This window comes from Mercenaria mercenaria, chromosome 14 (genome assembly GCF_021730395.1).
Source record: "Mercenaria mercenaria strain notata chromosome 14, MADL_Memer_1, whole genome shotgun sequence".
NCBI lineage: Eukaryota > Metazoa > Mollusca > Bivalvia > Venerida > Veneridae > Mercenaria > Mercenaria mercenaria.
The window spans coordinates 403,454-412,891 of NC_069374.1; the positions used below are offsets into that span (position 1 = coordinate 403,454).

General features: G+C 35.7%; 1 long non-coding RNA gene across 2 annotated transcripts; it reads right to left on the minus strand.

Moving 5' to 3' along the window:
• Nucleotides 1-86: 86 nt before the first annotated feature.
• On the minus strand, nucleotides 87-7,100 carry LOC123546519 (uncharacterized). 2 transcript variants are annotated; one of them, XR_008366938.1, is made up of 7 exons: nucleotides 6,615-7,100; nucleotides 5,434-5,559; nucleotides 4,316-4,381; nucleotides 3,937-4,017; nucleotides 2,117-2,325; nucleotides 1,516-1,731; nucleotides 87-879 (listed from the first exon to the last, which is right to left on the minus strand). It is a non-coding gene; the product is annotated as an uncharacterized LOC123546519 (long non-coding RNA). The 2 variants fall into 2 exon arrangements; XR_008366939.1 differs by lacking the exon at nucleotides 87-879 and adding an exon at nucleotides 918-1,149.
• Between the last annotated feature and the right edge of the window lie 2,338 nt (nucleotides 7,101-9,438).

Genomic DNA, 9,438 nt, shown 5'->3' on the forward strand with positions numbered 1-9,438 from the left:
TTAGAGTCCGGACAAAGTCCACTGTACCAATTTTAGACCTTAAATCTCTAAGCGTGACCTTGACATTTTAGCTATTGATCTGTGTCTTGAGTGCAACATGTCTCATCCTGGTGAACAATTGTGTTAGGTTATTTTGAAATCTTTCTATGCACAAAGGAGTTACAGTCTGGACCACATCGGACGTACACACGGACATTCTTATTAACTGGTACTAATGTGGCTACTCTTTTGTTCTCCCTATTGTTTGTTTTAGCCACCTAAATCCAAAAAGCCACATAAACCCAAAACATGTTGAATGACATCAAAGATAATTTACTGTTACTTATTGTTCTCAAAGCCACCTAAGTACAGATTTTTTCGGGGCAGACAGACAGACGGGAGCACATACATGTACAAGGAACTGCTGTTGTGACAACTATTTAGAGCTCATCACAAGCGGGTTCATCAACAAGCAAAGGTGCTTAGGCAGAAATGAGCGAAACAGAATTCTAAGACTTCTATGTACTGTCATTTCTTTTTTCAAAAGAGAGCAAAAAAAAATTAATGCAAGTGAGAAATGGGCATTCAATCAATACTGGAAGTTACAAGTTTTGACATTGATTAAATGCAAAGGACCTAAGGATCTTGCATGAGGTCAAAGTCAAGGCCACAAATCAAATCATTGTAAAGGACAGCCTACACTGAGTGTATGTCTGAAGTTTCCAGATATTCTGTCAATGTTTTAAAGTGTTAGTACTGTAATATGAAAATAATAAGCAAGTGTAAAGGGAGATAATTTGCTAAAAAAAGCCAGGAAAAGTTATGGTTACCTCATTCTTGATGAAACTGATGAAGTTTGAAGGAGCAGAAGGTGCAGCAACATGCAATAAAGTGTTGAACCTGTATTATGTAACACAATGTTTTTTACCATGTCAATACTTGTTCTTCTATGAAAATTCATGTCTTCACTACAGGTTTATTGAAATTTTGTAATATACCAGGCTATAAATGTATTATGACATTTAATGCTAACAAAATTATGTAATGTTATGTTATCTACTATGTAACATAACTGCTGTACAAAATGCTGAATCTATATTCCAATCCCAGGTGCACAGGTTCAGACCTTGTTTAGTGTGCACACAATGTTAGAAAGGAATCCTTTGAAAACTGTAAGTGGAGGTAAGATATACATAGTTAATGGACAGATAACACATGAACAATATACGTCTATCAACGGCCGTATAAAAGCCATGAAAAGAATTACATTGAAAGAGTTCAATTTTAAAATAATATCAAGCATACTTTTTTAAGTATATACATTGTAAAACTGCACTGAGAGTTACCTGAGCTATGTCTGACATTCAAATACGGTAAATATAAATGTTTCAAAGGAATATACTGAGTAAAACGAATAAACTCAAAAAAGTTTCTGTTATCAATTTGTTATTATTTGAAGTAAGAAAGCTCTGAAGGGTTATGAAGCAGCTGTGCAGTCACCAAATAAGCAATTTGAACAAATAAATTGAAATGTACCAGAGATATTCTCTCTTTGGACCTCCTTGGTCATCTCCATCTTCACCAGAGAATACTATTCGCAGCGGCTGTGACCAGTTGAAAGTAGATTTACCAACAACTCATTACGTCGTTTGTAACAGCCTCTCTTGAACAACTATTATTTGTGGCTCTGAGGGCTGTAGTGCTTTGTCAACCCATTTCTTCAATAGTGAGCTGTCTTTCTCTTCCTTATTGCTGTAAATGAATGACATCATTCAGAAAATAATGTCACAACTGATTTCAAATAACAAGAGATCCAACAGGCAGAGCGCAACACTAGTTCCCATGACCTAAATATGAACGCACCAGAGCAATTGGTACAATCTTTGGAGGCGACCACCAAAGGATCAGACTGATATGGTTTGAAGAAATTGTTCATGCGTTGACAGGCACACAACAGACACATGGCAATCAACATATTGCTCAGCTAAGAATATGGCAACCTAAGGATAAGACAGTCACGCTTTCTGACCTGAGCAGAGTTGTTATTCCCTTATCAGCTGGTAAAAAGTTATGTATTACAATAAAATGTGACTAATTACTTCTAACTTCATTTAGTTTGCATCAAATTGTTTCTTACCTATTACAAATACTTAACAAACTTTCTTCAATGGCCAACTGGATGTCATCTTGTCAGAAATACTCTTCCGCTGACATAGCATCATTTGTCTGGTTGGAAGACTGATCTTCTACCATGACGGCATCAGGTTCTATAGAGTGGTTGTTAATACTACCCGACATATCAGCTGTTTCACTGTATATTACTGTGGCTGAAGGAGACACTCTACGCTGGAAGGTAAATATATTTCATTTTAATTGTACTCAAGTGAGATGTCAATTAAAATAAATCATGACTATTGGCAAGCCGCATCAGACCCCCAATATCAGAACCAAGTGGTTTGACTTCTACTGAATTATTTGTCAAGGTAGACCCATGGTTTAAAGATGTAAGATGCAGCTGTGTATTCAGGTGATAGTTCAATCAACAATTAGAAATTTAATATTTATTTACTGATTTGATTCTTACTGTAGTGCTGTATTAAGAGTAACATCCCCTGATATCCAACAAGACTAGACAGAACAACACTGACACTCTTATACCTCAATAATAAGCTAATGTAGACAGTACATGGTATACAGTTTCAGTGTTTTGCTGGTATAAAAATAATTGCAGTATTTGATACTTGAAATCCGTGGAAATTAAGTATGCAAAATTATAAAATTTAGACAAATCTATGAAACTTACACCACATTATACGGTAGTCAAGCTAAGGAAGATTGGAACCAAAGTCAATAGAATGGCACCCTTCAATGATTGTTTGTTTTAAAGTTTCATGAAGTTCTGCCCATCTACTTAAGAGATATTAACTTGTAGATTACTAAAAAAAAAAAAAAAATGGAGATAATTTTGTAAAAACTACAAAACATGGGATCTTTACATATTTAATGTCTTTTCAAAAGTGAGCAAAATTTTGCTGCACATGTGAAATGGGCCTTCAATTATTTTTGAAATGATTAAATGCAAATGACCTTGAATGTTGTCAAGGTCCATGATAATGGAAAGGTCATCCTACAGCGGTCATAACTCTGGGGTGACTTGCATGATCATATTCAAACTTGCTGGCCCTCTTCACACCATGATGATATATTTGTAGCAAGAATAATTGAAACCATTTGACAGTTACTTAGATATGGCACCTGACGAACGGAAAGATGGACCACCAGATGGACATTCTTAGGAAAGGATACTTATGTGGACACTCTCACGTTTGTTCTGTTAGCCACTTGAGAGAAATGGAATGAATTGCATCTATTGTTCTCTATTGTTCTTCTAGCCACATGTATACCTAACTGTTAGCTTGGACAGACAGGGGAAGGACGGACAACGGAATACTATATCCTTTCCCCTTCTAGCAGGGGAAATAAGCCCTGCCCACTATAGCTATGCATATGAACAAATATAGAGGCATTCAGCTATTGATTCACCACAAGAACAGATCTGTCTATTTTTAGCTACTGAGACAATCTGCGGCAGATCTGAATGATCATTGCTGTAAATTTTCAAAAAAATTGGCCTTGCTGTTTGAGTGGAGTATTTTGACATTTTGTTGAAGAAGAAGTTGATAGACACACATGTGACAGATGACAGATGAAATGCAATCACAATAGCTCACAATGATCCTGTTGTGCTCCGGTGAGCCACCATATAAATAGCCAAAATAAAAATTATATTACAGCGATAAGCAGACAAGCAGACATTGTCATATATTTTTCAAACCATTAAAACCATATTTTTCATAAATAAGGACACTGCCAACTGCTCCAAACTTCTTCAAATGAATTATAGGGTCACAGCGGGCTTGATTCTTAGTTGTACGATTATATCTGTTTATAGCTTACCAAACAAAACTGTTTTCTCTGATGAGGAGCTGGTATGTCTATAAACTCTATGTCTGCCGTATCAGCTGCGCCACAAGCCTACTAATAAAAATAAATAAACATTGGTTGAAATTTTAAAATAAAATCTATTTCCATATATTAATCTTTGTCCTACTTCCACTGGCGTGCTTGCAGAAAGCTTTTGATAATGATTTCGGTGAAACTTCAAAATATAGGTCCTAATGCCATACTTCTATATGGAATACACCTTATTCTTCAGTTGCTATGCTCGAGCACTCAGCACCTACGGGTATCCCTCGAATTCTTAGCAGGATCTAAAAGTCCCCTTAAGCATCCATTATGGTTATAGAAAATGTTACTACTGGAAACAAACTCTTACCATGTACGTCTGCCTATTTGTCACCACAGTAGGTGTTCCTAATTCAATGTCATCTGAGCAGTTCTCCTGAAAGACATTTAAATACTGAAATGACTTTTTTATTTTAAGTGACTATTCTCATACGAATTGTTTGTAAATACAACATGTCGACTAGTTGAATGCTTATCAAAGTATTAAGTATACTGCTTATGTATATATGCCAAGTGATCAAGATTATCTCATCATAAAATATACATGACTGAGTTAATTTTCTTTTATTATATACCTATATAAATTCTGTAAAAAAATCGGCTAGTATTTCACAATTAAATATGAACAGACAGACAAAAATTCCATACTGTACCTTTTGAATTCCGTATTGTACCTTCCATATTGTATGCTGCCGGACTATTTTCATAAATATGCATGACGCGACATATTTCTATAAATAGTGCACATAAAAACTTCACTAAGTTCCATTTAATATCGATAAACATTGAAGATTTCGTTCAAGAACAAAACAAGAATCAAAATGGTAAAGGTATATAATAAAAGGGTCATTATAACAGTAGCTAGATATTGGACTTTGTATTCGGCTCTCGTGGATTTTGCAAGGTCGGATCACACTCGGCGCGCCTCGTGAGATCCGATCTGGCAAAATCCACTCGAGCCAAATACTGCATCCCAGATCGATCTACTGTTATAATAACCCTATTATACGTAGAAATTCCCCTCTGAAATTACTCTTGTCCTCATGGATAATCCATCAACGTCTCAATTACACAGCATTGTTAATGGGTGAACATCTTGTGCTAATCCAGGAAGAGTTATCAAACATTGCATTGGTGGTGGCCTAGAAGGCTAAGATGACACAGGAAGTTATTGTTTAGTTTTAATGCTACACAAGCATTGAAAAGGAAGATAAACATCAACCCAGAGCAAGAATTTGCAGAAAAGATAAGCGCTTTAATGTTAATATTCCACCTGAAGTTATCAAACAAAGTTCTATGACCCTAAAAACAGACATTACTTGAAGCATGATTTTGTAAATGCAACTGTACAAAATCTACAACTGGACCATTTCTAAACCGAATTTTGGGACAACTGTGATACAATCAAACAAAAGTTAACACTATTACCTGTCGAAACGCTTGGAGTGTCTCTGATCTGTGTGACTTGCACTGTATACCAGACGAGGGAGGTGACCAGTCCTGCAAGTCTAGTAATGACACTACAGTGTGCTGGTCAAGCTCATCTGACAAAGACTGAAATTTTTAAACAAAGTTCTACATGTGTATTCATTTCAAGTGTGGGATTTATTCGAATAGAGAAAAAAGTACCACTTCGTATGCTGTTGCTCGCTCGTTCTGTGTAAATGGTTTGCAACTAGGCTTCAAAGTAAGATTTAAGTGCATAAGGCTCATGGACCCATACTGTATACTAGGTACATTACTGCCACCTGTGATAATAACAACACACAGAGTGAAGGACTTGTATTATTTTGTCGATTGACAAGTAGGCCATTCAGTTATTCTCTTTTCATATTTTTGGCAATCATTTGATTCCATACGTCGTCGAAAAACTGATGTCACAGGGATATTGTTATGTTCGAACTGACGTCTCTCACTGGAACCTTGAGACTTGAAATACTGCCACAGTTTTGACTAGCAGCTGTGATTTGATGTTATTTATCTTTTTTGAAATTCTTTACATACAGTTACCAAATAACCAACAACATTCGATTTAAATGCTTTTTTAAAATATCCAGAATTTTCAAATGATATTAAAAAAATGACAAGGCAGCTCTCATGCCATGTTTTCTACCAACGGAAGTGGCTTCAATTCCAGCTTAGCAATGAAAACAACAAATCCCATGAGAACAGGTAAACAGAGCGAGATTCCCGGCATGTGCATGTGTTTTCACTTCCGAGCCAGGCTCATTCTACTTCCATTGGTTGAAAAAATGGCGTGAGAGCTACCTTGTCATTATTTAAATATCATCGGCAAGTTCATAATATTTTAAAGAAGATTTTAATTCGAAAGTTGTGGGTTATTTGGTGACTATAAATGTAAAGAATTTCAAATAGGAGAAACAACGGCCAAATCACGGCGGGTAGTAGACACAGCAGCTTTATTTCCAGCCGCAGAGCTACCTGTGCCGTCTCTGTGTAAGGTCAAGTTATGGGACACAGCAAAATACTCGAGCATGACATTGATTTTGGTCGTTACACAAGAGCAGGTAATGACCTTATGCTACAAGCTGCAAAGTTATTTCAATCATGTTTCCAGAAATAGCATAGAAAGGACATAAATTACTCACTTATCGTTCTGTTTTGATAATTTTATTTTTACCGGAAGCGGAAGTAAAATGGATCTGAATGCAACCGGTGTAGGTTAAAGGTCAGTAATTCAAATCCTTCTTTGTTTCATATAAAAAACGACAACTTCAGGTCGTCTTTACGTATCTTTAGAGAACATCACTTTTTCCTACACCTATTTTTCATAAAAGTTCTATCACAAATTAACGAAAAAATGAAAAGAAAATAGGGGGTTATGTAGTTCCTAGTGAAATGCCAGTCAGTTGTGGTCTGCTACCCTAAAAATGGCGCATATTTGCTCTCGTACGCGCAATAAACACCTACTTCCGGTTTCGATCTGCAAAACTTGCCATGTGGGGTGTATGAACATGAAAACCGTCTCATTTCATGCAGAATGTATTCTAGTAGTGAAAAATGGTGATTAAAGCACTCGTTCTACACGAATTTGCGCAAAAAATGGGAAAATTAGGATCTATTTATTATGGACTTCTTTCGAAAGTACACCACGGAAGCACATTTTCGACCGAATTACTGACCTTATTCCTGTATCCAATATTTGGTATAGGCTGAACACCACTAAATTCAGCTGTTTCCCACTTTTTCTTTGGTGGCAGGGGAGCGGTTTCGTAGTATGGCCCCGTCGATTTTCTGTATAAACAGGACAGGGTAGATATAAAGGCATATCTATCTTACTGGTTATTTATCATTATTAATTCTTTAATATATCTGGGGAATGAGGAACGGTTAATGATTCTACATGGCGGGTGTTTTAAAATTCCTAGCTCCGTACTTCCGGTTGAGGCTAAAACATAAACATCAGAACAAAAAGTCGGCCAGACGCTCGGCTGTCATCCATTCACTTTTTTTCAAGTGAAAATTAGGGAAATAAAGTGGTGGTTGGGAGACACATTCCACACCACCTGGGTATGCATCTATGTTCGCACTATACATATATGCTACGAAATTGGATTTAAAAATACAAAATGGATGAATGGCAGAGTTCAAAGTGAGGCCCGGTTAGGCTAATTTTGATCTATAAAATTTGGGTGATTTGGCCAATTTCCACTACATCTGGCATGGAAAGCGACAGGTGCATAGGACCGGAGAGTCGTCTTTATGTAGTCTATAGTATCTGCAATAGTCCATAGTAGTTTCAAAGAAAAATAAGCAAAAACGAGATTTCTATGGATATTTCAACACTGGTACCCACACGTCAATGTGGAATTCGTGAATCTGCACTCCCCTGCCACCTTTGACATTTTCTAGCATTTCAAATTTCCCCTTAACACAACCTCCGTGACTAGAAAGACCCTTATGCTATAGTAGTTTCGGGAAGCATCCGTCGGTGTAACCGATTGCCTTGTTTTATATGGTCCAAAGAAATATGCCTATTTATTTTTATAACTCTTTGGGATATCATATTTATTTGTTTAATAAATAAATGCATGGTTGTATAGATGGCAAGGGTATGGCCATATGGAAATCTTTAAAAATTGTCTCCTCAGAAACTGCTGGGCTGAATTCAAAAATTTATTTCATACAAATGTTTCTTAGAGGACCTCTACCAAATTCCTACAAGCTCCATCCCACATTACCCTCCTCCCTCCCCAAACACTACTACCAAACAAAAAAGTTCTTTTACAATTTTTTTATGTTGTCCAATATTAGACTCTCCAGAAACCCTCTTTACTCTAGGGAAATGAGCTGTATTTTTGTGGGTTTTTTTTTTCTTCAGAAAAATTGATGAGTGATCACGACTGCCAACCATAACCCATTTAAGGTATTTCAATGGAATGGAAAAGTAACCTATTTATGTTACCTGTAAAACAGGATAAAGCATTTATGCATCTAAAATCCTCAAATTCATGAAATTGTCTTTTTTGATCTTATTATATTTTAAGGTAATTCTGCATGTTTGGATCGAAATTTTTTCTACAATGTAGAGTTTGATTAAACTCTGATTTTTCAAAACTTCAGAATATACCTAGAAAATTCGGCAAATAAAAAAGATAGGATTATGTGCTTGATTTTTTGCTAGACTGATTTGAAAAAATTAGACCTCACGCAATTTTTCATAATGGAAGTATATGGGAAAATCATAACTTTCATAACATTTTCGCGAATAGAAATTTTTCTACAATGTAGAATTTAATGAAACTTCCCACAGTTGTAAATAAACATATGGCCTATAATGTGGTGAAATAAAATGTATAGGTCCATTGTGCTTAATTTTGAGATATTTGACCATGATTAAAGTGAACCGCACTTTTCACGCTAATTTTAAGACATCATTTTGAATTTTTAACGTGTCAGATATTTCAATATCATATTTTAACTTTAGAAAGACAGTAACAGTGCCATTGTATTAAATTGACTCATAGCTTGCTATTGATTCATAAAATGATTTTCATTGCCGTACCCCGAATCCAGGCTTTATTCCACGTTTTCCGGATAAATGACGTTACGCCATCACTTCCGGTTTATCAAACGTGCAGAATTACCTTAAGACATTTTCCTGTACTTTGACACTCATATATATAGGCAGCAGAAAGATAACTTTGCCCATCAGTAGCTTTATCAACATATTTCCCCTTGTGGAATTCTGTTGTTGGTTTTTTTTAACCTTCTTTTAAAACAATTGTTTGTTTGTTGACATATTTCACTTTGTACAGAAAATGCCACAATTTCTCCGGAACTTTTTTTTTATTTGATCTTTACATATTTTTCTTTTCAAATAGTTTATCACCGAGTAATTTAAGCCCTAATCCTTTTAATTGTTTTAGCAGTTAACTGCATATACACCTAAATTAATAGTGGTTAACTGAA